Consider the following 27,980-nt stretch of genomic DNA (forward strand, 5'->3'; position numbering starts at 1 on the left):
TTTTATGGACTAACTCTTCATGTTATTGAGCTAGTCCTGAGCATCTGAGGTCCATGGCAATATATGTCCCATCTAATGTGTCCTTTGTGCTATTACTTGACATCTATATGTAGGTAGGCACAGACTTGTTATACAGTCATTGTGGAAACTTACCTACATTTTTATACCAGTGCTTCCCATGTTGCTGCCATTGTCTTTTCATCCTTGCTTGAGTAGTGCAGAACTGTGCTGGTAAATATCATCCAGCAAGGAGAGAACTAAATTTGATGGATGTAGTACTCTTTTCTCTAGTGAGCTCAGCTGAAATGTTAAACATTCCTTCTCGTTTATCACACAGTCTGCCGGTGCTTATTGGCAATAGGCTCACTCATCCTTTTTAATAGCTTTCTTTTTCTGTGGGGAGCAATCTCTGTGTGAGTCCAGCAGAATTCTTGAAACCAGGTTCCCACCTGCTGTTTTTGAACCTTGAAGTTTCACCAGGTATTAAGTTGGTTCAGCAGTCTTTGAACTTGACCCTTCAAAGTGCAACCCTAATGCTAGGGCTGGGTCTTGATACAAGGGCCTAAGATGGAGTCAAGCCAATGAAAGGTAGGGGTGCTTACAACTCAGCACCTTGCAGGACAGGTTTTCCCATGAGGAGCAGCCTCCCTCCAAGCTCTTTCCCTTGGCAGTTGGAATACAGAGTGATGAAGGAGTTGACAGAAAGGGGCACTGAACCTGGAGGACTGGGAGGAAATATTCCATTCCCACTTCCTGCTGCCAGCCAGCCTCCACATTGAACAGCAGAATGTCACCCTAGAACAAGGGCAGGGGATTGGAAGAAGGGCATCTAATTGGCTCTGGGCCAGTCAGCTGGTACAAAGCGGAGCTAAAGAGAGCACATGCTGAGGAGCCTATGGCTGTTTGTTACTGCTGTTGCAATAGAGACCAGGCTCAGACAGCCTGGATTTAGGGTAGGAGCTGGAGGATTGGCCTGGGGAGCAAGCTGGGCCATGGCCTAGATCCAGTGTAAGAATCCTGAGCCGCATAGTAACCTGCCAGTCAGTGCTGCACAGCCCAGGACCCAGAACTCAGAGATTATCATGTGCCCAAGCATGAGTGACCAGCATGAGGGATGGAAGGTACCCTGATTGGATCTGAGAAACTGGGCTTGTGAGCTGTTTTGACTCCTAGTTGGTTTACAGATCATTTAGGCATTGGGGACTGGGTAATTTGTACTATTGCTGTGTGTGTTTGTGTACATGTGACCACATATGCATCCTGCCACCCCCTGAATTGTCTCTGATACTACCAGATGGTTTGTTTCTGCTCAGAAAAATAGTGTTTGATTGTTGAGTGCAGTATTTGTTCTTGGTTCCCTTCCATCCCTGCTGCTTCCTCAAGGGCTTGGGAGAGAAACAAGTGGTGTTTTCTCAGGCATGGGGTTTGGGATTTGGGAACCCTTTAACCAACCCCATAGAGCCCCCCTCCCCCAATTAATAGAATTGCCTTCTTCTTTGGGGCCATGGTTATGCAGTGACTACTTACAACCACCAATTGTATGAACGGACAGAACATTACAGGCCTGATTCTCATGTACATTAAGGGCCCTTTACATTGCCAGAGTGGTCTTAAATGCCTCAGTGTAAATAAGAATCTGGTCTTAAATATTTGCCACAAGTATTTCTTCACATTATATTTATATCACCTTATGTGCTACATCTACCAGACAGGCATTAGCAAGCAGAAAGTCAAGTCCAAAAATCCACTACTCCATGACATTCACACAGTATATTCATTTTCTGAAATCATTTTTCACATATGTGGTTAATGTTGTTTGATTATCAAAATAGGTAGAATTAAATAAGCCCCAAGTCAAATGGTGGTCTGATACTGTTCTCAGTTTAGAACTCAAGGGCTCATATTCTGAGGTCTCTAGATATTACTCAGTAAAGTTTAAATGCTGTTACATTTATTGCTTTTCTCTGTGAGTTATTCCATCCCGTTAAGTAGCATTGTCAGAACATAACAAGAGAAATCATAGAAATGTAGGACTGGAAGGGACCTCAATAGGTCATTGTGACATACTGGGGTATAATCTAGACTACTGGGGGGGGCTGTGTCATCCCTGCCCTGCAACCTTGGGTGCCTTGTAATGCCTTGCTCAAGTGGCTCCTGTCTGGGTTGCTCACAAACAGCCTTCCACCATGCAAGCCACACCCTGAGTGTTCGTATGTTATTGCAGCCTGCCAGTTACACCCTGGCTTTCGCCAGCCTGGCTTATACTGCAGGTGACCTCAACACACGCCTAGTCCTGGATTTTTCCTAGAAATATATGTCCTGTACTGCTCAACCCTCTTCTGGACAGTACAAATATATTAAGTCCATTATTCCTTTAAGGGAATAATATGCCAGCTCATTACCTTAAATGGAGTTACCCAGACACTTCAGCTTAACCACACCATATTAGATAAAACAAGTTTATTAATTACAAAGAGATAGATTTTAATGTGTATTAGTAATGAGCCATAAAAGTCAGAAATAGTTACAAGAAAAATACAGATAAAAAGCTTACTAGTGCCTAATTTAACAAACTATACTAGATTCAAGCAAACTTTCTCACCACATGCAGGTTACTGACCAAACTCTTCAGGTCAGGACTCCTCCCCCAAAGGAGGGGGGCGGTCTCCTGGTGTGTTTGCCCCTTCTTTTTATAGTTTCATTCCCCTTCTTGAAAAACATTTCCAGTAGAAGACAAGAGTCTGTGTGGAAAGATGTTCCCTGCTGTTTATTCCACCCGTGAGCTTCCACTGTTTTCCTTTCCTTTTTGGTGAGTGTTCACTGCTTAAATGCAAATTAAGGCAACCATACACTTGTTTGTTCCAGACAGTCCTCGAGTTTTGAACATGCACCTTTAACACCATACAAAGGAACCTTATGACTTCACATATCCCCCTACACTGAGACTAATCATAATATAGTAACAGTAATATTAATAATAGTAAAGCTCTGTATGCAAAAGTCAAGTGGAACCTCTTCACTACTTGCATTGAGCATAATGACCAATAAATGTGCTGCCTTTAACACATCTGCTCAAAGCAGGATGACATTTGAAGTCGTCCGCACGGTAGCCTTGTCATGTATACTTTGTATTTTCAAGTCTACAGTTAGACTTTCTCCTTCATACTGGATTTAACCAATTTTAACTATGTAGGAAGGGGCTGCAATTACAAGAATTAAATGAAGCCCCTCAAACTTGAAGTTTTCTGCCTTCATTACAAGTTAACCATGTGTATGATCCAAACCCACGGAAGACAATAGAAAGATTCCCAATAACGTCAATGGGCTTTGGACGAGGCCCCATATCTCTCTGAAGATAATGTATTCTTTCACTTCCAGACCTGGAACGCTTCTCTTTTCTGGCTTTCTTCACTGTAATGTCAATGCTTAAATTAAAAAATAATATGAGTTCTGATGAAAGCAAATTTGTTGATTTCTGGCTACTAACATCTGTAATAAGGTAACTTTTCCCAAATAGCAGTGACTTGCCATTCTTTGTATTAGTCTGACTTCGTTTTCTGATTTCTTTCAGACCATTTTGGTCCTGCAGTTAATTTTTTGTGTTGAAGAGTTACAAGAGAGAAAGCTTACAGTTCCAAAACCCTGTTCTAACTTACTATTGGATGGAAGGGATGATTTTTGTTTTCTCATCAATTGCCCATTGTATAAAAGTAAAACATCTCTAAATATGTCTTTGATAAAGACGTCATGTAACTCCTTGGTGACAACAGGATATATTTGATATGCTACTTTCCCCAGGTCTCCAGCAAGTTTATCACTTGTCTAAATGCAATGCTTGAACTGCCCTCTGGCACTTTGGTCCCCAATTCCAAAATGACTGGCTAATGCAGAGATTAAGGCTTGACAACTGTTTTCTGACAAACTGTATAGCACAGTAAATGCAGGGCCTTTTATAATAGCAACAACAAATTGTGCATTTTGGTCATCAATCGAATGGTTCATTTGACTTGTTTTTTCAAATTGGGCATAATAAGCTTCCCAGGATGATTTTCTTTCAAAGCTGCCTGGTCTCTGATTCAGATGATTAACCAGATCGACTAGGTAGGCATGTGTCTCAGGTTCTCAGGAAGCTTGGTTCTGGATTCCATAGTGTGGAAGAATATTTTGACTGAAGAAGAGATTGGAGGTTCAAATGTAGTACTTCTAATCTTCACTGCTCTGCCTCATTCACACTGTTGGATTCCCAGTTGTCAGAAAACAACTGAACAGACTTGATGAATCCTTTTTGGGATTCCAAAGATAGATGTCTCAAGCAGGAACTTACTTAACTCAGTTTCTTTTGTCTTTCAGATAAATAAAGTGCTCAGATAGTGCTCAGTACTGATAAGATAAATAAAGTGCTCAGTTCTTTCTAAAAGTCCAGCCTCTTTAAGGTGTTCCAAGTTGAATAACCAAAAATTGAGGCACCCAAGGTCACTCGTCACTTCTGAAAATTGTGGTCTGTGGCTTTAAAATCACAGAAGCGCCTCATCTTTTGTGCTGCCTACAACTGCACTTAAATGGAGGCCAGTGTTGATTCTGGGTGCCTCGTCAATGACACACTGGGACATCTGGATGTGCTTGTTTGAAAATGAGGCTGCCCAATTAAGTTCCTAAATACGAATATGAATCATTGCTTCAGGCACCCTAGCTTTCTGCTTTTGGCAACACCCCCCTCCTAACATGGCCTACTGTGCAGGATAGCTAAATCTCCCATTGCTCTGTGTTGAATATATGCAATTAGTTAATTGCTAGGTGTCTGTTATAGATGTTAAGGATGCCATTTCTGAAGATCAGATTGTGAGTGATCTAGTGCATGCACACGGGGACGGGGATGGACGAAGTCTTCCCTGTACGTTGGTCAGCACTTGGTTTGGATTACAAATGGCACTGGCCTCTGAAAAGGGCATGAAAAGGAGTAATGGTAGAAGCATGAACATCTGCACCCCAACAGAGTTGAGTATGTGCAACACCCTTTCATCCCTTTCTAGCATACTTTCCTTCAAAGTCCCTAAGGAATTTTGGTTGAGTGAGCCACAATTCCACCTAGGAATCCCCTTACTGCATGACTCCTTGCAGCTAATGGCTTAAAAGACACAATCTCATATTCTGTTTGCTCTGCTTTACTGAAATACTGTATTGGTGCTGCGTAGTATGTGATGCCATAGAGACATTACATGGGGCAATTGCAATGAAAGATGCAATTGTAGCCTAAAATGATGGAATACTAAGGCAGTATTTTTATAAGCCAAAGTAACATTAAGTGACAAAAGAAAGATGTAAATAATTTTGGACCCCCCCCCCCCCAAAAAAAACCCTGTATAAAAAGGACATTTAATGGCTGGATTATAAAATGTTTTATGAATGTTGTCTTCACTATTTAAGTAGCTCAAAAGACGTCTGGGAATGGGAAAGGTGTAAGTTAAAATTGTAAGTATACTGTATTAAACCCATTTTGACTTTACTGTTCTACTTGCTACAACTTTTAATGACATGTTTAACTTCTGTAGCCACTCAAGACTAAATGTTTGTGCTTCTAAGAAAAGCTTTTCTTGAGAGAACATATTTTAGTTGAATCATACCTGCAGATGCCATCTAGCCATTTCTTTTGTTCTGCTGATCTAATGCAAAAAAAAAAAAAATGTTGGCATAGCACTAGAGAGTCACTGCACTTGAATGTGATTTTTATTTGAAAGTGTTTATTCACTTAGGCTGAAAAATAGGAGTAATTTCTCAAGTAAATATTTTAGAGAGAGCCAGGAGAACTGACTAACCTTGTCTGGCTTTTTAAAGCTTATCAGGTTTCCCTGGCAGCTTAATTAAAGTCAATTGGGAATTTTAAAGTGAGAAAAAATAGAGCAGTGAAAATAAGAAGAAACCCTAGATATGTGTAGGGCAATTCAGGGAAACGTATGGGGCTTAATTATGGTCAGTATTGATGAGTGGATTGGGTTAGGCCAAGGGTAGCAAATATTCCTTGGAACCTGCAACAGGGCAACCTAAGAGGAGGGAGTAGCATCCTCTTGGTCTTACTACCACACAACAACTATAAATAAAGGCAGCAAAGTAAGCAAGGATGTACACAGATGTTCAAACGACTCTCCCCACCGCTCTTTCACCTTTCCAGGCATGCAAATGGTATAAAGGCCCAGATGGGCACATACCTTAGCCCCCTCCCGGTTGGGATGGCTCACTCATTCACTCTCACCATGGGGAACTTTCTGTGGGGAAGTGAACAGTATCCTTAGGCACAGAAGAGGACCCATCATGCATTTGTGTGGAAAGTACGTCTGTGGGGTGAGCAGCTGTGCTAGAAAGATAGTTCTGAAATAGTTGGTTACACGGTGCCCATATCTTTCACATTCCTGCAGGGGCGAGGAAGATTTATACTGCTGGATTGCTGAACTTCCTAGAGGGCAGCTTGCCTATAGCGGCAGCTTTCTGTTCTTCTCACTAGTAAAAATTAAAGTCAGCAGAGTTACTCTGGATTGACTATCAGGGAGTCAAAATCTGACCCTTTCTTATTTTGTCACAAGTTCATGCAAATGGGCAATGAAAAGGAACGAATTAAACTTGTTTAATTATTATTTATATTACCACAGCACCTAGGAGTCCTAGTCAGAGCCCAGGATTTCAGTGTGCTAGGTGCGGTACAAACACAGAACAAATGAGTGCTTATGTAGTTTATGTCCTTTTATCTCTCTGGCATCTTTCAATGGTTTTTATGGCAAAAGAATTTTCAGCTTTAGATTTTGGGACCAACTAAACTCTACTGCACTACCATCTTTGTGCCTACCTTGACCCTGGGGCTGGCCAGGGGCTAGTTACTCCTGAGGGAATTCTGCACTAAAAAATTAAAAATTCTGCACACAATATTTTAAAATTCCACATATTTTATTTGTCAAAATAACACAACATAATCAGGCCATTTTCAATTATTTGCTGACAAGAATTTTGAAATAAATTACCAAAATAATTGAAAATGGTGTGATTATATTGTTATTGTGTTTCTGTATTATTTTGATAAATAAAATATGCAGAACTTTGCAGAATTTTTAATTTTTTGGTGCAGAATTCCTTCAAGAGTACCAGGGTTCTGTGCAGCCAATCTGGGTGTGGGCAGCTCAGTGGGAGATCTGGGTATGGTGGGGAATCTGGATGCACAGGGGCTCGGTGTAGGGTTCTGGGTGCAGGGGGAATGGGACTCTGCAGAGGAGTCCAGGTGGTTAGGGCTCAGTGGGGTGGGCTGAGGAAGTAGGGCTTGGTGGGATGAGAGGGTCAGAGTGAAGCTGGTTGGGGATCAGTGGGGTGGGGGTATGCGTATGGGGGAGTCCTGATGCAGGGGAGGAGGCTCGGTGGGGTGAGGGTTTGGGAGGTTTTGTGGGGGGGTTCTGGGTGCATGGGGCTCCTGATGTGGATGGGGTTCAGTGGGGGGAGGATCTGGGTGCCCAGAGGGAAGAGGTCACTGTATGGGGAGCTGCCCATGGCCACCCCCTATGCATCTGCACCCCCCTGCACCCAAATGCCCCTGCTGAGCCTCACCAACTGCACACAGAACCCCCACTCAGCACCTGCCTCATGGTGCAGAGCTTCCTGAAGCCAGGGGAAGTTTCTGGTGGTTGAGCTGACCCATCCCTGCTTGTTCTGTGCAGGGAAAGGAAGAAGGAGGGGAAGGGAGAACTCTGTCTTGGTTTTCCTCCTCCCCCACCGCCCACCCTGCCTAGCTGGGACTAATGTCCCTGGGTGGCTGGGGCATCCCCAGCTCCTCCTCCCCCACAGTGATTTACCTATCCCCTGGCTGCCAGGGAAGGGTGAGTGAGCACTGGTGCAGCTTCTCTTTGCTTCCTCACAGAAACCATTTTCTGCGAGAAAGCAAAGAGAATCTGCGGGGGGAGGGGGCATTTTTCTGCTTCACCGCAGTTTCACAAAATTCCCCTAGGAGTGGGCTAGATCACCTCTAAGCACAGGGCTGCTCTAATTTGTCTCTGACTGCAATGGCCCCTATGCTAAGTTTTGGCAGTCATTTGTTCAACTGGTGCAGAGAAGGGTCACCATTAGATAATAATGCTTTTAAATTGCACCAGCCCAGCCCCAGCATGAGACTTTTCCAGTAAGGGGTCTTATGTCAATGTAGGATCAGTATAGAAGAGCAGACCCACACATCTAGCATGCTCCCCTGACGGTGGTAGTGGAGGCTGACACAGCAGCTGGCTCCATTGGCTTTATGCCAGTAAGGAATCTCCTTCCATCAGAGGATTTCTCTGTTGGCCATTTGCAGCCAGAATCTCTGTCTGTGCACTACCTAAATATCACAAAAGTGCCCAGAGTGTCAGATACTCTGACCCAATCAGATTATATGTGAGGAGAAGATGTTAGCTTTTATATAGTCCTTTTTATTTTTAAGGTAACTTGTAATAGCTAATAAATAATTATAATAATATTTAACACATTCAAATTGCTGTGCTAGTATTAACTTGCTTAGTCTCACTATCCACTGTGAGGTAGGAGGTATTATCTCCATTTTACAGATACGTAGACACAGATACAGAGAGGCTAAGGCCAGATCCCCGAGTGACTTGCCCAAGGCCATCTTTAAGTCATTTGCAGTGTGAGGATAAGCAATAGACTCCCTGTGTTCAGTCTGGTGGACAGTGCAGAATTTCAAAAGCACCTTGCACCCACCACACGTGTGAGAGTCACATTGAGGATAAGAGTGTAACTAAACTCTGAGGAAGAGGCCTATTTCTGAATGGGATATCTAGTTTTATCAGCTCTGTCAGTGAGTCAAAACTTGCTAGCATGTTCAGAGGCCTCTTTGCCTGAGTTTGCTGGGAGGGCAAAGAGTTCACTGCTGCTCTAACATTTAGCTTGTTCTAAAAGTAACAGTTCCAAATCAGTGTTTTGCTTGTATTTGTGGTTAGTCAAGGGGAGAAATTTGTATTTATGAAAGCTGAGGGCCTGACATTGCTTCAAACCAAAGTCCTGGGTTCACAGGTTCAGGCATCTGTGCTACAAGCTTGCCAGCACCATGCTGCAGAAACGACCTCATCTTTGACCTACTGGGTATTTCTTTTCTAAGGGAGAAAAGAAATTGCATTTCCATGTTAATAGAGTTCAGGTCTCCTCCTGTCACTGATTACCACTGTTGCTTATTTGAGCCCAATTATGTGTAGCGGTCTTACAAGGGTACACTTCCAAACCAGTGTGAAGAAGATATATGCACAAATTATATCAACAAAATAACAGGATTTGTACATGTAGGCCCAGCACACATACTACTGCTTTGAAGACTTACCTGGTAAGGTGCACTTACTGTCCAGTAGGAAATGTGCTGATACTACCACTTTTATTCTTTTCCTGCTTAGTTCTCCTTAATGTCATAGATAGAGGCAGCAGAGAAAATAGCAGTGCTAACTGTTCATGCAAGAGTAATAATAGCCTTTAACAGAAGAAGAGTAATTACCTTTGTCTAGTTTCCCCTGCTGTAAAATGTAATAAAATAGAGACCAGTGTCTACCAAACTGATAATATACAGTACCTCTCTGTTTCTTTTGATAAAGCAGAGGCTAGCTATGTGAAATGCCCTTTGCTCACAAATTCACATCTTAATTTTGAAAAATCCATTACTGATGGGTAAATTTCCTGAACGCATTTGACAGCTTTCAAGCCAGTGATACTTGGCAAGAAATCTCAAAGCCATGGGAGATTTACAGCCAGAGAGATCATGTAGCATTAGTAGGTTCAGACCCATCCCCCACCCACTCCACTTGGTAACAACGTGAGATATCTGTATACCAGAAGGAAGAGCTTAAGAGGGGTGGCTACATTTGGAAATAGAAGCCCCTGTTAGCAGCCGGAAGCATTGGTGCTGAAAAGCAATCGCTGGTGTCAAGAACTTTCTTAGCTAAGCACTGCAGCTGGTGGCAATAAATAGCATTCTAATAAAGGAGGATGTTCAACCCATGACATAAGCGAATACTGTTTCAACCACAAAAAGTAATTTATGGTGCTGAATATGTCTGAAATGGCTTTTCCCCTATACATTTCTAAATAAAAATGCTAAGATTTCAATGGGGAAAAAGATCTGCATTTTAAATAAAAACGAAATGGAAAGATCAATGAAAAGAGTACTGCTTTTTAAAGTACGCAATGATACATAGCATCTTAAGGATGTGCACTATCACAAAGCACAATTACCTCCATTCCTGAAAAAGACAGATATTTTCTATGGCTCTGAATGTTCTATGTATTGCATAAAATCTAATAACTCCCCACTTCCAAAGCAAAAGGATAAAAAAAATTCAACACTTATACTGAATTATCATGATGTCCTTTTTAAAAAACACCAGAAATGTGTAAGCAGAGAAGTCACAAATAAAAATATGCCAGGATTATATAAAAATATGATCCTGAAAAAATATACCCCGAGTCTGGAAGATGAGGGGAAAATAAACAATTCCCTCCCCCCAAAACAATACAGAATAGAAAAATGGCCAAGTAAAACCACTAGGTTCATCTGACCTGTTAACTCATTGACTTTATCACAGTAAATAAGTTATTAGTTTTGACATAACCAGTGGTTTATTTTAACATATACTGCTGTTCTTTGTTATACATTCTATTTATACCACATGCTATTTCTTTTTCATAATTATTGCAAAATATAGCAATTTCACATACTGTATCCTATCCCACTGGGATAAACATTGTGGATGTGGGACCAGAAGAACTCTCCTTTGACGTAAAGTTTATTCCTACTGCTTTTTTTCCATTGGAGAGATTTTTCACTCAGCCCATGCAGAAAATGAACTCTGCACTTAAATGAGTGTGTGGCCCCTTTTGAATAGCATTTTACAGAAGAACAGAAAAATGCCAATTTGTTTTCTACTGTGAAGACTGTAGGTGCAAGATTGTGAAAGGAATAACTAGTTAATCTGTTAAACCGTTACTCAAGATAAAAATCCTTTGTACTAGAAGGCAAAATATAGCATGCACATTTGAAATGCATTAAAGAAAGACTTTCTTCTGTTATGCTTTTATAAAGATTTATTAACATTATATTTTTGCTTTTGAAAGAAATAGCCCTGTATGTTTAGGAGATACCTGTTTAATTAGCTGTGGAACTCTGTACTTAAAATGAAAATTTTGCACAGCTGAATTTTTACCCTAGCAGTAATAATGACAAATTGATAGACTGCTTATGCTATAGCATAAGAGTTAAAGGGCTAGATTCTCAACTGATGTAACTTGGCATAACTCTACTGAAATCAATTGGCATAGCTTCTTTGAAGTTACTGAAATCTAAACTCAGATCTTTAATTTTTTTTTCTTGACTGCAGCTCTTAAAGCCTTAATGCTCCGTTCTACACCACTTCATAATGGTATAAATGTCATGGGCCTATTCACATTATAATCTCACTCACGTTGATGTTGATGAAGCTATACTTATTTATATCAGCTGAAGGTATGGCCCGAAGTCTCTCTAGGTTGTATGGTAAAGTCTGATTCTGATCTTACACCAACATAATTTAGCAATAACTCCACTGAAATCAATGGAGTTACACAGGCAGAAAACAGATGTAAAGAGATTAGAATTCAAATCAGGGCCATGTTTATACCATGGTAAAGTGGTTGTGTAAGGCTTTAAGCACTAAAGTCACGATAAAAAGTTAAGGATTGGAGTTTAGAATTGGGTGGATGCTTGGGAATAATTAAAGGCTAAAAGAGCTACAACGAATGTTGGGTTGACTATTTCCTGTAAACTATGTATACAACTATAGCCTTTTTTGATCCTTATACATGTTCAAACTAGGGATGGGACTCAGCTGCAAAGTCTGGATCTAGATCTGAACTTACTCAAAGTTCAACTGTGTTGTGATCGGGGGTGGAAGGGTTGCAGTCCCATCTTTATTTTAAACTCAAAACTTTTAAGGTAACTCCTATCAGATGTTCTCAGGATTCACTGGAAGAATATCCCAGTAAAAGCCAAAATTAAATATCTCTGGTATTGTGTTTGGATTTTATGAGCATTTCAGTTTAAGGCTAAAATGGTGCTCTCATGCAGACAGCCCATGTTAATAAATTTAAAGTAGGGGCGTTAGCCATGATTTTAAATCACTTGCATACACACTGTTTTCAAAGCAAAAGCAGAGAAGCAAAGAAAGTTCATCTGAGTTTTCAGGGTAGTGCATGTGGTAAACATTAGTTTTCTCTTTCTTGATTTTGTCAAGATTAGGTAATACTGCTGCTTTTCACAAATACTGTACTAGTAACTGAAAATATTTTCCACATGTGTACAACATCAATCGCATCAGTGATACAAGGGCCTTCATTAAAAGCATTGCACAGCAGCAATGAACTCCCATTGCCACAAGACCTACTTGAACATGCATTTGCCATCTCTGTGTGAATGTACAACATGTTATTTTAGCAAAGAAAACAACTTTAAAGAAGGATTTGCCAGAGGAAGAATCATATTCAGCAGTGGAACAACATGATGCAATGTTCATTTTTTAAAACTATGGCCGCTGCATACTTGTATGTGAATTTGGTTTAACCTCATAATATTTTATTCAGTCTGCTGTTTTTCTAATCATTACCTCACATTTCTATAACTCCTATCAGCTGTTATTTTGTCAACAGGAAAAAAAAAATCAGTGTTCCTCTTGTTCTTCCCTTTGTTATATCTGTTTTTTGCTGTGAAAGTCAGACTACTAACTGATCCATAATTATAATTTTGGTAGAAACTCCGTGGCCCATATTTTTCTGGCCAGCAGAGAGGCATCTGGGAGGAGGAATGTAGATAAATGAAGTTAAAAGGGCTGCCTAGAATGATGGCATTGGTAGAGTCCATCCCTTCTGGACAAAACTGGACCCCTCTGCTGGCTGAATCAGTGGGCAGCATTTCATTTTCCTGACTGAACAGCCTGCCTAGTTATGATGTCAGAGTATCTACTGTCTGCAACAAATACATAAATAAATTTCTCAGCTCTTCGATGCAGTGGAAAATAGCAGGGAAATGTTTTGACTCTGGGTACTTGGAAAAAAAATCTATTTAATCTAGATCCGTGAGAGCTTGCAAAACCCACCCTTCGGAGTAACTAAATATGACCCTCTTGCTGGTTATAAAGGGAGCATGCTGGCCTCAGTGGTCCAGTCTTTGGGCACCATGTCAGTTCAGGGTTGGAGGAAACTACTATCAGGTTCAGCCAGCTACAGTGGCTAATTGCAGTTTGCCCTGTGTGGTGTTCTCCATGTGCCAGTGTGATTTTTAGATAACTCTTCCATTCAGTATTATGATGAGTTTGAAATACAGAATTTAAGCCAGGTGGAGTGATGTCTAACCAAACAAGGTTCATTTCAAGTACCACAACATTTGCTAATAATTCTTTTTAGTTTCTGATCTAATGATTATGACACTCATCTGAGCTGAAGTATCCAGACTGCATGACTGGATGCAGAACTACAGGTTGATATTCTCCGGTAAAATCTAAGTCCTAAAACATCATTGATCAGAATGGTAAGAAGTCCACATCCGTCTCTCTTCCATTCCCTCTAATCAGTTTAAGCAAAAGCCAGGGTCTTTTCTTTTGTAGGACACCACCTCTCTTTCTGCAAATTAAAAGGCCTCTCACATTTATCTCACCTACCCAGGTGTTAGAGCAGTGTAACTCCATTGACTTCACTGGTGAAAGAGTACTGAATCAGGCCTATAAACATCTAGACACTTTGAAAAATGAAGATCTATAACTTAAATTTCACTGCCATTCTGCAGCCATCTATGGGGGGAAATGTCTAAATTCTAGAAATTAGCTATAACCAATGGAGAAATCTGAAAAAAAGCAAAGTGAAGCACATTAGCCAGCATATGCTATTTTGATTCTGTACTCACAGCCATTCTCTCTTTGAGTGATCTCGCTCTCAGATAAAACATTTGAATCTCCTAACATGCATAGCCAAATGCTGGCAGTGCTCTGACTTAATTCCCGTCTCCTCCCTGACAGACATGCTGCATGAATGGCAGAATTTTTCCAAGTAGATATAAAATGAGTTTGTTCACTTAGGCTCAAAAGTTTGAGGAACAGCTTGCTTTAGCCCTTTTAGCTCACTTATGTATGTAAGTAAGATATATCTCCTTACATGACATGTTTGGAATCATTCTCTGATTTCTTTCTCTCCTTCAATTGTGTATTTTACTAGCCTGGGATAGGGCCCCCAAGTGTTCTAAGTAAAAACCTGCATCTTTAGGAACTGACATATTTCAAATGGTCTGCCTGATCTTGCATTAACCATCAACTTCAAATAATGAAGGTTAAAAAAGATGCTTAAGCTATGAGGTTAATTTCTTTCCATTTGGAGAACCACAAGCACTGACGAAAGCAGTTCAGAAATTCAAATACCTTTCTCAAAGACCATTAATACTCTGAATGTTTGCAGTACAAAAAATGTCATGCTGCTCATAGCAACAGATTAACATATAACCAATCATGGCTGGCCTCACAAACCTATCAAAATAGGCAGTCCTGGATATAACTGTGCATTGTCTTTGTATTATGATTGCTACCCAAGATTTAGTGTGTTCTGATGAACGATTGTTTATGTTGTTTTGACAATTGGAGAATTTATGAATGAGACCAATTTGCCTGCAGTGATGAACTGAATTGGAAAAGAGCCATTTGTAATGATGACACTGTTTGAAATTTGTTTAAGAATTAGTTTATATTTTCACTCTCTTTTTAATCAGGAGCAAAAAGCAGCCAAAGAGCATTTATTTCAGTGTAACAAGCATCTGACAGGTCTCATCAAAAGAGCTCACTCACAGATTCAAAGTTATAGGTTGATTGTTTTTGTTTGTTTGGTTTTTCTTCTGTATCAGATTTACATGACTTCCCAAGCTAGAGTATAAAATTAAGGCCAACAACTCATATTTTCCAGTTTAATATACATGGAGAATGTCATGCTCCTTCCGACTGGTATAGCAATACGGATGAGATGAAGTTCACGGCTTGATCAACAACTCTCAGAAAATGCCCCCATGTGAGCCCCCACCTGCTCTCACTGTTTGCATATAAGGCAGAGAGGGGCCCTGTCATGCAACGAGGCTTCACTGAGAAGTTTGGGTATTGAAGGCACTCAGCAGAATTTCGTCCAAAATGCATTTTCCAGTATAAAAAAAACAAAAACAGGGAAAGAAGAAAGTAAACAAAATGTAACGTACAATAGGATTTGTTGCTGGGGTTGTGATCTGTATAGTTAAAGAAAAGGGCTTCTATGTAAAAGATAGCTACAATCCAAATTACTTTAATTTTGGATTAAGAGGTCCTGATGTTGAGTTCCTCCATTTCTGGGTATCTCAAATGGACCTAATTTTCAGAGGCCAACTTCCCAGCATTTTCTGAAAAGCTGGCCATTTTAAGGCATCTCAGTTGGGACACCCCAAAAATTGGGGGCCCCCAAAATCACTAGTCACTTCTGAAGTTTTTTTTGCCTGACAGCAACCCATAATGAGTTAATAGACCACACTGAACTGAACACAAATGGCCATCAATCTCTGAAGACAGGAAAATGCTTAGAATTAAAGGTTCCATACACAGAAAACAAAAGGATAAAAAGCTACATAGCTAAATACATTACATTTCAAATGGATATTCAAAAGATTCAAATAAAGTGATTTTTTAAACATAGAAAAAGCCCAAGTCCTCCATGTCCTTCGGATGGAAGTCTGGTATCCAGTATCTATAATCTTCCTGAATACGTGGTGCCACTTCAGCTTGCCTGCGTTCCTTAGGCACAGAACTATTCTGCTCTGTGGCAACAGGTTATAAGCAAAACCATTTAGGCTGGGATTTTCCAAGAGGCCTAAGGGAATTAGATGCCCACTTGAAAGTAAATGGGAGGTTGGTGCCTAATTCCCTTGAAAATCCCAGCTTTATTTCTTATATTTATATACCTTGGGTACAGGAATAACTCCGCTCCAAAGCAATAAACAACCAAACACATAAGGAGAAGCCTCCCTTTATGCCCAAGTTAATGGGAGAGGGCTCTCTCTCTGTTTTCTCATCTATTAACTTAACCATTAACTCAAGTCTGTTCTACTCTAAGATTTCCCCTACCTAACTGAGGGTCAGGTGTTGAAGTACTGAATGGCCTCAACAGGATTTGATCCCAAATGAAAAGTCTAGGGATTGCCTTTTTTCCGGTCTGAGGAAAGTAAAGAGGTCTTTATTTTCCAGTTTGCTTCAGAGAGTAGGGTGGTACTGAGCTCTTCAAACACTGCACCAACAAAAAAACATTTTGGGCCTCCACCCTGCCAACAACATAAAAGAATAGCCTGTTAAATGAGTCATATTAATACTTAAACAAATCAGTTGAACATCTACACATGTGGTAACCTCTCCTGTATTAGATTTGTAGCGTATGAGTAGCTGTTTGTTATGCATGTGTTGTGAGAATAAAATGCACCTGCATTTGTTCTCAAACTGAAATATAGTAAAGACTTTGGAATTCTCAGAAACATTCAGCATTGGCCTAAATGGGCTCCCCTTAAGTCATTGGTGAAACTCTCCCTGGCTTCAGTGGCAAGAGTTAGGACAATGCTGAGCACTCTTGAAAATCCCACCTTTGGTTTTCAATGTGTTTCATGGAAGATATAAGCATAATACACCCATTATTTGGTTGTTTAGCATGGCATGTGTCTTCCATAAAATGCTTTGAAAATTTAGCCCCATCTTTATAAACTACTGAAGGAAATTATGTCCTCAGTTAAAACATGAATGGAAAGACTCCAACTGACTTCAAAGAGCTTTGGATCAAGCCTTTGATGCCTAAAACATGGAAACAGCAAATTTTTTATTGTTACTGGTCAGGGAATTTCCGAAAAGTGATGGCACTCTAGGATACAAATATGCACAGGTGTAGGTTTGCTTGCTTGCTTGCAGTTACTAAATCCTTGTAAAATCAAACATTTTGCAAACCTCACTCCTAGCTTCCCCCTGCAGAAAGGTCTTCTTACAAAAAAACAAAAATCAATTGCAGTTCATTTGGTTCATACATTACAAAGATTGGGTTGGTCTGTTAAGCAGAGCTTTCTTCATGGCTCCTGCAGGAAAATAGGAAATGAGTGGCAACATTATGCTCTCCCGCACCACCAAAAGCAGGCAGAATGAAGAAGTGTGGAACTGCAGCAGCGGCTTGTCTACATGGTGCATTAAAGTGCATTAGAGGGGTGTGAGTTGCAGAGCGTGTGAATGTGCTGCTCTCTTAACTGCCCATGTAGCCCTTGCTGGCATGAACTGAAATGTACTGCGTTAAACTAGTTTTCACCACTTCAGCATCTATCTATGGCTACAAACACCATGAGAACAGCTCTTCATAATGTGAACTGATGTACATTTTAGTTTCAACCAAGAAGGACTATACAGTGCAGTTGGAGTACAGATATTAGAGTGCTCTAAAAATCACACTAATGTGATTGAGTGCACTGCGTAGAGAATTGGCTATTGGCTTGTGTTCATAGTTTGCCCATTACCATGTGCTGTTGGGCACTTCACTTAACTCTTCGGTGCCTCAGTTTGCCCATCTTTCAAATGGGAGTGCTGCTGGAGGATTAACAGATATTTATAAAGTGCTATGAGATCCTCAGATGGGGGATGGCGGGCGGAAATGAATCTCCAAGCCCTTAAGAAGCAACAGCAGAAAACCACTAGTTAAACAGAAGCTGAAAGCAAGTAATGCTTTTCAGGAGGTGTTCATACTCTATGAATCCTCAAATCCTGACCCTAGTGCAGTCAATGGCAAAAGTCCTATTGACGTCAATAGGGGCAGGACTTTGCCCTGTATTTTTAGCCATTGATGTAACTGGCCAGGTTTTGGAGCAGGATGTTAAGGGAATGTGTAACTGAATTAATCTCCCTGCTTTAACAAAAGCCATTTCCTGTGATCATTTGGTGACCCCAAAGTAACAGTGAGAAAGGAGTGGCAGAGACACAGACAGCAGGAGCTGTGCCAAGAAGGCCTTTGCAGCGTACAATCCATAACTCAAACTTTGGGTGCTCTCTCTCAGTTGCTTTGTTTTTGCTTTGACCCTTAATTGCCATAATCTCCTCATTGCTGGAAAACCAAAGTAAAAGTTCCATCTCCCAAATACAGTAGCAGAAAGTGGTAAAATGCTCAGTCCAGGACACCCAAACAACCTTAATTCTGCCCTTTGACCTCATGTAAATTTCACATTGGTGGCAAAAGGTAGACATTTTTATGACAGTGCTGGCAGCCATTTTTATTTGTATGAGTCTGGGATCTCCGAAGCACATAGCGTTGGCTCTGTACATATGTTTCTATGATGCAAGTATGATGTCTCTAGACTCTGTTCCCTAGCATATACATTTAGTAAGTATTTATCCATAGTGGAACAGTCACTGGGCCACAAAGAGAGAGGGAATGACTCTGTAGCCAGCTGGTTAGGGCAGCAGGAAGTGGGAAGTCCAGTCCCCCTGCTCCAATCACTTTTTCCACAGTAGAACAGCTTCAGCCTGAGAGATTGAGGGTGCCTTGCATCAGTATATCCTATATCTCAGAGAACTTTTTTGAGAGTTGGGAGACCCCTGTATGGATTTTTTCTTCCCCTGAGGCAGAGGAAGGAAATTGAACCTGGTTCTTATACATCTCAGGTGAATGCTCTAATCATTGGGCTAAACATTATAAGGTCACCATCACTCCCACCCTTGTTTTTTTGTGGAGTGAGGCACAAGATACATTCTCACAAGAAATTACTTGGGTGGCTAAGACGCCTGACTCCAGGAGATGATTCTTGTTCAAGATAACTAAGCAGAGATAAGTGCTTCCCTGCACCCTGGACTTAGGTGCCTATGTCAAGGAGAGGGGACAGGTTTAGGGCACACCCCTCTTGTCAGCATCTCCCACTGGCTAGTTTAGGTGGCTTTCTTCGTAGTGTGCTTGCGGCTTGCATTTTCTATGTCTCTCTCTCTCTCTCCATTCATTGTGCGGGAGCCTAGGTGCTTAATGTGATGAGATCCCCGGGGTACAGCCTGGGACTGTGGGACTACTGTGTCCCCTTAACTCTCCAGCCTGAGTTGTCTCTCACAATGCCTTGCTTGTGACAAGCAGCAAACCCTCCAGGTGCTGTTATCACTCACCACAACCACACGTGGAACCCAATCTACTCAGGTAGATTGCATGAATGCTTCCAGAGCCACTCATGCATCACACCGAGAAAGGCACCAGCCAAATCCTCCCAGCTCCCAGCCTTGTACCTCATGAATATACCATCTTGCACTGCTCAAGAATATACCATTCTTGACTAATGCAAATTTATTAATTGGTTCACCACTTTATCAATGGAAAATGGATATACACCAGCCTTTGTAAACCTCAGCAGATTTACCAAGCACTTTAGTCAAACTCACTGGCAAAGATAAACAGTAAAACAAGTTTACTGAGTACAAAAGATAGATTTTAAGTGATTATAAGTGATAGATAAAAAGTCACAGTGGTTACCAAAATAAAATAAAATATACGCATGCAGTCTAAAATCTCAGTCTCCCTATTAGACTGGGCGACATCTACATTAAGCAGTTTTTCTCATCCCACTGGATATTGCAGTTCATAGTACAAAGGTTTCACCCTTGAAATCTTGGCCAGTTTCCTCTGTTGGAGTCTTCAGTCTTCTGAGTATCCTTGTTGCTTTCAGCATAGGTGAGGGCAGGAGAAAGGCCAAGCATGGGTCCTCTGTGTTCTGTTTTATACCCTTAATCCATGTGCTTGGAGAACATAAGGCCAGGCATGTCTGGTAAGCATTGCTGAGTCCCCAGGCAAGGTTAAGCAATTACCCTGCTGTGGTCTTGTGCAAGTGAGTCATTGAATTGTAACTCCCTTGCTAGGCACTAGCTGTTGATGGTTGTTTGACACTCACCCAGGCATTAGTTACTTTTCCTCGCTGTTGTCTCTGGAAAGCTAATATCTGGCTGATCCCACAACTTACAGCATATTTTAGTGACAACCATACACACAATCTCATAACTTCATGTGCACTAATGATATACGTGTTTAGATAGAACAATGACTTTCAGCAGATCATAACCTTTCCCCTGATACCTCACATGGCATGCTTTTTTATGCAATAACACAATTATATATAAATGAGAAATATGGGAGTTATAGGGCTCTCCTTTGAGGTATGTGTCACACTTAACTCAGCCTTTTTGGATCCCACTGTTGTTCCTGTGATTTTTCTAGATGCCTAAAAATTAGGCATTGCAGTGCTGAGCCTTGGAATGCCTAAGTCAAAGTTGTGTATATGTGTCAACAAGTCAAGCTGCACTCCTTCCATCTCATGGATCATCACCAGAAACAAGGGTTGTGCGTGCCAAATTGGGTCAATAGCTACGCCTGCACAACTCATTGTATTCAGATTATGCCCTCAGTGACACCTATGCAATATTCAAACCCTGAGTCTGTAAAATTGTGTGGAAATCTCATGATAAAAAGATGTTTTGTGAAATTTTCACCACTTCAACATCTATCTGTGGCCAGGAACAGCATGAGAACAGTTCTTTGTGAAGGCTTTTAGCACTTTTTGTTCTTGCCTTAGGAAGAGACAGGAAATTAAAAACAAAACAAAAAACCCCTAGAGGAAGCTTTTAGCTTGAGTTCCTCACTATTCAGTTCTTCCTTCAGGTCAGCAGGACATATTTCAGCCCCCAGGGAGAAGGTGGCATCTTGTCTAGCTTTCAAAAGAAAGCTGGAAGAGAGGCTGGTATCTCTCTCCCAGGCAGCCCAACCTATCAGTTACCTCTCAGTTACTTGAAAATTGTTCAGCAGCACTTGTATGATCTGATAAGATTTATGTTTTGGGCGGGTTCAGTGACTCAAGACATATCTTTTAAAACATGAACAAAATAATGTCACATTATGCTCTATTTCGTCTCATTGAACAATTCGGGAACAAATCTGGTACATTTCTGAATGCTGTTTTTTAACAGACTGAATTCAAATAGTATTTTGTGCTCCCTTTTCACTAAATTAACAATGGCACAGAGAGGTAATTTAATCAGCTCAAAGATACTTTTTATATTATGACAAACCTGTGCACCTCCAGGGTGCTCATCTGCCACCGAGCACATTTTATATGTCAGTCAGATGTGTGAAACCATGCCAGTATTTTTGTGGTGTCTATAGCATGGTATTTATGACAAAAGCTAAATACAATCAAGAGAAACAAACAAGAAATTCTGTGCTCTTTCTCCAGGCCTAGGAAATTAAAACAGCACAGGCTGGACAGATCCTCAGTGATTATAAATTGGCATAGATTCATTGGAGGCAATGGGACAATGTTGATTTACACCAGTGGAAAGGATTTGGCCCCAGTTCTCTGCATGGAAGTGGCCAGTTGAACCTAGGACACTACTGAAGAAAGTATTGTTTAGAATAATGCAACCATTTGGTATGAGTGAAGCTTTCTAACAGAACAATGAAAAGGATGAAAGCCAGACAATGAAGCACTCATTTAAAAATAACTTTCTTTTTAGTCCTCTGCCAAGTGCAATGGAGATACTTAGTGTGCAGGCTTTGCAAGCTGCCCCTCAATCTGGACCTGTGGAGCTAAGAGAGAGGGAGAAAGCAGAACACTGAAGCAAAGAGAGACAATGAAAAACCAGGGTAAAGATGAAGACAAAGAAAACTTTGCAAATGTGCTTCTGCAGCCCACAACGTTATGGGTTTGATTTGTCTCCCAATGAAGTCAATGCCAAGTCTCCTATTTAATTCAGTGGTGCAGAATCAGACACTTAAGATCAATTATGTGTATTCAGATTTATACAGTTTTGTCACCATAAGGGAGTTTTCATCGACAAAACATTCAAGGTGTACACACTGCAGTGCTCTCCTGCTATGCTGACATAATAAAACCATCTCAATGAGAGCCATAGAACTTAGGCTGACAAAGTTAGAGCGACACAGTGGCAGTGTAGACACAACATTGCTTATGTTGCCTCCTGGAGGTATCCCACAATGCCTACTGTGAGTGCTCTGGTCACCATTTTGGACTCCACTGCCCCGCAGCCAGGTACATACCTCCCCTTTTAAAGCACCAGGAAGTTTTGAAATTGCTTTTCCTGTTTGCTCGGTATGGAAAGCTCACATAGCTACTGCCCAGCAGAGCATGCCAAATCCACGCAGCAAATGCGCTCCTACCTGGAGTACGTGGGAGGTGTTGGATCTCCTGGGTCTGTGGGGAGAGGAGTCTATGGGTAGAAATCACAGTAGGTAGGCAAAGGGAGAGAATCACAAGGCTCTCCCTACACTCAACCTCCCATTCCATGTATCTTCCAGGGCCACAGCACTCCACCCCGTGAGAGATTAAACATGACAGCCGCACATACACCTGGCTGTGAGAGCCTTGCTGGTGTATGTGCTTGTGAATTTCCTGTTCCACCCTCTTTAAAGATACTCTCCCCTGCATGCATAAAGATTACCTCAACATTACAAAGCTATGTTTGCTTGGGTGTGGAATAAAAACTTAAGTATGGAAACTGAGTTTATCTTTGTTATTCGCTAGTACATGGTGACTGCTGCTAACATTCAAGACATTAGTAATAGGTGCATGTGCATTGTTACAGTTGGGCACATACAGTATAGCACAGTGCAAACAAGCAATTCCAGGCTCAGCACACTACAGCAACACACATTACTGTGGCTCATTGTTAAAATGCTCCTTCAAGGCCTCTCTTGGCCGAATAGCCAGCCCAACCCCCACTGAGCTCCTCTTATAGCCTTGTGTTCACAATGCACAGCCCAATACTGAAGAGCAGTGCAGGATCCATGCTTTCTGACAGAAATGGCAGGCTCACAACTTACCAAGGCAGTTGAAAAGCATCTGGAAATCTAATAGAATGCTCATGGAATGATGGGATTGAAAAACGCTGAACTTGCCCCCTTGGGGCATTGCAAACTCTTCCCAAAACACACTGCGGCCAGTTGCACAGTGGGATAGCTACCCATGGTTCACTGCTCTCTATGTCGATGCAAGGGCTGCTACTGTGGATGTGCTCGCCAACACAAGGAGTGTAGTGTGGACATGCAACAGTGGTTTAATTGCAGTGGTGGCTGTACGTCGATATAACTTATGTTGACTTAACTTTGTATTGTAGACATAGCCTTCGAAACAACATGTTTGAAATTAGGTTCTTTTGTCACCTGGCTGTCAAGATGAAGCTTTAAGATTCTGGCTTTCCTCCTTGTGATAGTTCATTACCCCAAATATACCATCATATGGAATTCAGGAGCATGCTTTTAAAAAGACTATTTTGATATCTTTGAATGCTGCTGTGGAAAGGCAGAGCCAAAAACTCAATATTTGTCCAAAAGCTTTGCTGTTCATCTGTCAGTATTAATGGTAACAGGGAAGAAATCACTGAATGTCTGACTAGACTAAGATTAGGCATTTTAAAACCCTTGTGTGGACAGGGCAAGTTGTGTTTTAAGATGTTAGCTGGTCACAGGGAACATTAGGTTACCCCTAGGGTTCACATTGATCAGTGTTAGCTAAAACATGCAGTAGTGGCAGGTTCGTATAATTTTTAATGGTGCCTAGAATGGGTTCAAGTCCCCTCCCTCAACACCTGCCTTGTAAGCTGATGTATATTGTCTAAAATAATGTAAAAATGGACTGAAAACAGTAAGCGTTTTCCCCTATATTGCACAATATCACTAGTGTAAGAAAAAATATTTAACTAAGAATATCAACATTATTAATCCTTTTTTGAATACAGAAACAACCAAGCACTACTGGATCAATAACCCCCCAAAGCAAAAAGCTCTAATTCACTATTGTACTCCAATCACATAAATCCTGATAGCCAAGACTGATGAAAACTCCTTTTCTTATCTTTTAGATTTGCCGCATCTTTCTTTTGTATAACTTAAGTTTGCAAGCTGGGTGTCAAACTCAGGCCATCACTTGATGAATTACCCTTTTGTTCTTTTTCTCTGGATTACTTTATTAAGAATATATCCATTATTATCCATTGATTATTGATTAGTCTCGTCTGATTCTGGCCACTCAAAGTAATTACGTGGCCAGTGGCATCAGTGGCGATATTGGCATACACCCCCATTACCCTAGGCATGTCTACACTTCAGTACAACACCTGTGGCTTGACCAGTCAGCTGACTTGGGATTGTGGGGCTTGGGCTGCAGGGTTATACAATTGCAGTGTAGACATTTGGGCTTGGGCTGGAGCCCAGGCTCTGGGACCCTTCCTCCTTGTGGTGTCCCAGAACCCAGGCTCCAGCCAAACCCAAATGTCTACACTGCAATAGTATAGGCCCACAGCCTGAGCCCTGTAAGCCCAAGTCAGCTGACGCAGGTCAGCTGTGGGTGTTAACTGCAGTGTAGCTATGCCCCCAGACAAGTATTGCCATAAGGGGTGTACTATGCATATTGCAGACAGCAAAAGCCATTTCTGCGCCTATAGAGAATGGCTCAGAATGTAGGGCTATGGGATCAGACCTAATCAATTTACCTACCTGGAACTGACAGCTCACCAACCTGACAAAACTTTGATGAAGAGCATGCAGGGCTAGGAAACAAGCAAATAATATAAAGTGAAAACTAATACTAGGGTATCTCTATACAAAAATCACAGGCCAAATTCTCAGCAAGCATAGGTCAGAATAACACCATAGAAGAAGCCAGAATCATTGAAGTCAGTGGAGCTAGGCCAATTTGTACCAACTGAGAGTCTAGCCTGACCAGGCGGGATTTAGACCAGGTTAAGAAGAAAACTGGAATGATAGAATAGTGGAGCATAACCCTTAATCTGGGGCAGAGGGGAGTGGGAGGGAGGAAAACCTACTCACAATGTGCTTTGTGTGGTTTCATGTCATTATTATCATCGTTAGTGTGTGGCTGGGGTCTCCAAAAGGGCATGTGTAGAGCTGGGGTCTCCAAAAGGTGAAACTGTCCTTGTGTATGAGAAATCTGAGAATGAGCAAGTGGCAACGTGCTACTGATCAAATGGGATGTGATGATAGCAAATTAGGAATCTAACAAGGTGTGTGTATAATAAATTGTTTTACTGTGATAGCTTGATTCGTTTGAAACAAAAGAGATGCACTCTTCTACATCATTGCTTAAGTGTAAAAAATATCTTATCTGGGGGGTTCAGTTTTTAACAAATATTTCTTAAACGATAAGGTCAATATTTTCATGTTTTTGTATTTAGACTAATCTACGCCAAATACTATTTGGGTACCTCATCTGCCTTCATTTGGAGAGTTTAAAATGAAGTTCCAACTAAAATTAATGGGCCAGATTCTAAGATGCATTGAACATAGGTCTGGAAGGGACCTCCTGGGTCATCAAGCCTAGTCTCCTGCTGTCGCAGGCTACTATGTTTTATAATCCCTTTAATAAGGGACATATGAAGTTTGATCTTAAAACCGGTTAGATTTCCTGTCCCCACTTCTCCTAGTGGTAGGCTGTTCCAGAACTTAATTGAGCTGAGCTCAGAGCTGACTGGATGGGTGGGAGACAAAGGTGGATTTAAAACCTCTTTATTCCCCCTCTCCACCACTCCTGGAGCCAGTGGCTACTAGCTGGGGCTGTAGGGGCTGGCAACCAGTTTCAAGGGCTGGAGATATTGGGAGCACAGGGATGCCCAGACCTTGCCCTCTTCCCCTGCCTATGTTCCCTACATCTGGGTAAAGAAGTAAGATTGAAGTAAGAGAAATTCACTGTTCGCTAGATCAGGGGTCGGCAACCTCTGGCACGCAGCTCGCTGAAGTAAGCACCCTGGCAGGCCGAGCCAGTTTGTTTACCTGTCGCATCAGCAGCTTCAGCCGATCGCAGCTCCCACTGGCCATGGTTCACCATTCCAGGCCAATGGGGGCGGCGGGAAGCGGCGCAGGCCGAGGGATGTGCTGGCCGTGGCTTCCCGCTGCCCCCATTGCCCTGGAGCAGTAAACCTTGGCCAGTGGGAGCCACGATCATCCAAACCTGCTGACGCGGCCGGTAAGCAAACTGGCCTGGCACACCAGGGTGCTTACCCTGCCAAGCCTCGTGCCAGAGGTTGCCAACCCCTGGGCTAGATCCTCCAACATTGTGCCAGAAGATCAGTGCAGTGTGGCTGGGCCAAGATCTCTCATTCAACAACAGAAGTCTTCAGGATCATCAAGCCTAACTCTGCTCTATCAGGGAATAGACATATCAGAACCTGAGGGCAAAGGTCCACCTAAAGAAGAAAACTTTTTTACTGGTACATATTCCAGCTAGAAGGATGGACAAGTTCTTTCCAGTATCTTCCACAATTCAATATTTATTATACAAACCAAGTTGTCAGTTATATGTCACCGATAAAGAAGGCTGACAGTAACAGAGTTTGCCCATATGGAGAAGCAATGTATGTGTGTGTGTATGCCAGTTCCTTCCTGCCAACATATTTAATCATTTGTATGCAACACAATGCCAAACATTAACAATGTAACTGTGTAAAGTGCATATGGAAATAAACTAATTAAACCCATTTTTATTTTCTTATTCGTTAGGGAGTTATCATGCTGAGACAGAACGTGAAATGGACCTGAATGAGGATTACAGAAAAGCAAGAGCCAAGTTAATCCAATATCTCCATTTGTTATGAACTATATCTGTATCATTCTTGTTTCCTGATAATAACACTTTGCATTTCCACAGCGTTGTTTATCTGGAGATTTCAAAGTGCATTTACAAACATTCAGTAAATAGGTAAGAATTCTTATATCCATTTTTACAGAAGGGGAAACTGCAGCAAAGGCAAGTGTAGGCATCAACCTTTGAACATGCTGGCTTTAAGTTGGGCCCTGCCTACATTAGAAACTTTTACACTAGGGAAATTACATTACTGGTGCAACATGCTAATGAAGCAGCAAAGAATCCTGTGGCACCTTATAGACTAACAGACGTTTTGGAGCATGAGCTAACCTTAAGGTGGCCATCCTGCAGCAAAAAAACTTCAGGACCAGACTTCAAAGAGAAACTGCTGAGCTTCAGTTCATCTGCAAATTTGACACCATCAACTCAGGATTAAACAAAGATTGTGAATGGCTTGCCAACTACAAAACCAGTTTCTCCTCCCTTGATTTTCACACTGCTAGAACAGGGCCTCATCCTCCCTGATTGAACTTACCTCATTATCTCTAGCTTGCCTGCATATATATACCTGCCCCTGGAAATTTCCACTACATGCATCTGACGAAGTGGGTTTTCACCCACGATAGCTCATGCTCCAAAACGTCTGTTAGTCTATAAGGTGCCACAGGATTCTTTGCTGCTTTTACAGATCCAGACTAACACGACTACCTCTCTGATACTTGACACCATGCTAATGAAGATGCACGATAGCAGTTTAAAACAGGACTTACACCAGTGCAGTTTATTTCACTGCACTTCTTTAGTTAGTTTAGTACTGACACTGCGTTCAGCCCTGTGGGTGCACAAAAATTAAGTTAGTTCCTGACCTGACTTTCCTCTTCTGCGCTGAATCACTCAATTGGTTCTCCCCATTTCACCCTATTCTATAACTGCAGTGTCCTTTAGGTACCTATTCCATAGTTCCCAGTACCAGTTCCAGTAGTGCATTCTAGGAGAATTCACAAGACCATTGTTGCACTGAGGTACAACAGCATGAGGAACTTGCATTAAAATAACTGTGACTGACCAGCTGAGGCGCAAGTGGTATTTAGCCCTGCTAAAGCACTGTGCACTCCAAATGGTATTTAGCTATCTGTAAAACTGCTTGGAGCACTTTTGTGTGTGTGAATGCGAAATGTTGTATATACAATTAGGTGGAAGAATATCACACAGCACAGTAAATTTCTCTAGTATATTTAAGGCCCTACTCATCCACTCTTTCCTCTTATTGTATCACCCTCTGCCAACGTCACTCTCA

The 27,980-nt window shown here is 41.5% G+C and overlaps 1 long non-coding RNA gene across 2 annotated transcripts; it reads left to right on the forward strand.

The window, feature by feature from the left end:
- The first annotated feature begins 2,723 nt into the window (after positions 1-2,723).
- Positions 2,724-27,463, forward strand: LOC142046660 (uncharacterized). Of its 2 annotated transcripts, none has more exons than XR_012655666.1 (3): positions 2,724-2,809; positions 26,599-26,969; positions 27,437-27,463. It is a non-coding gene; the product is annotated as an uncharacterized LOC142046660 (long non-coding RNA). The 2 variants fall into 2 exon arrangements; XR_012655667.1 differs by lacking the exons at positions 26,599-26,969; positions 27,437-27,463 and adding exons at positions 21,582-21,711; positions 22,384-22,438 and having other exon boundaries at positions 2,725-2,809.
- Positions 27,464-27,980: the final 517 nt, after the last annotated feature.

Source organism: Chelonoidis abingdonii, chromosome 4 (genome assembly GCF_003597395.2).
Source record: "Chelonoidis abingdonii isolate Lonesome George chromosome 4, CheloAbing_2.0, whole genome shotgun sequence".
NCBI classification, from domain to species: Eukaryota; Metazoa; Chordata; order Testudines; family Testudinidae; genus Chelonoidis; species Chelonoidis abingdonii.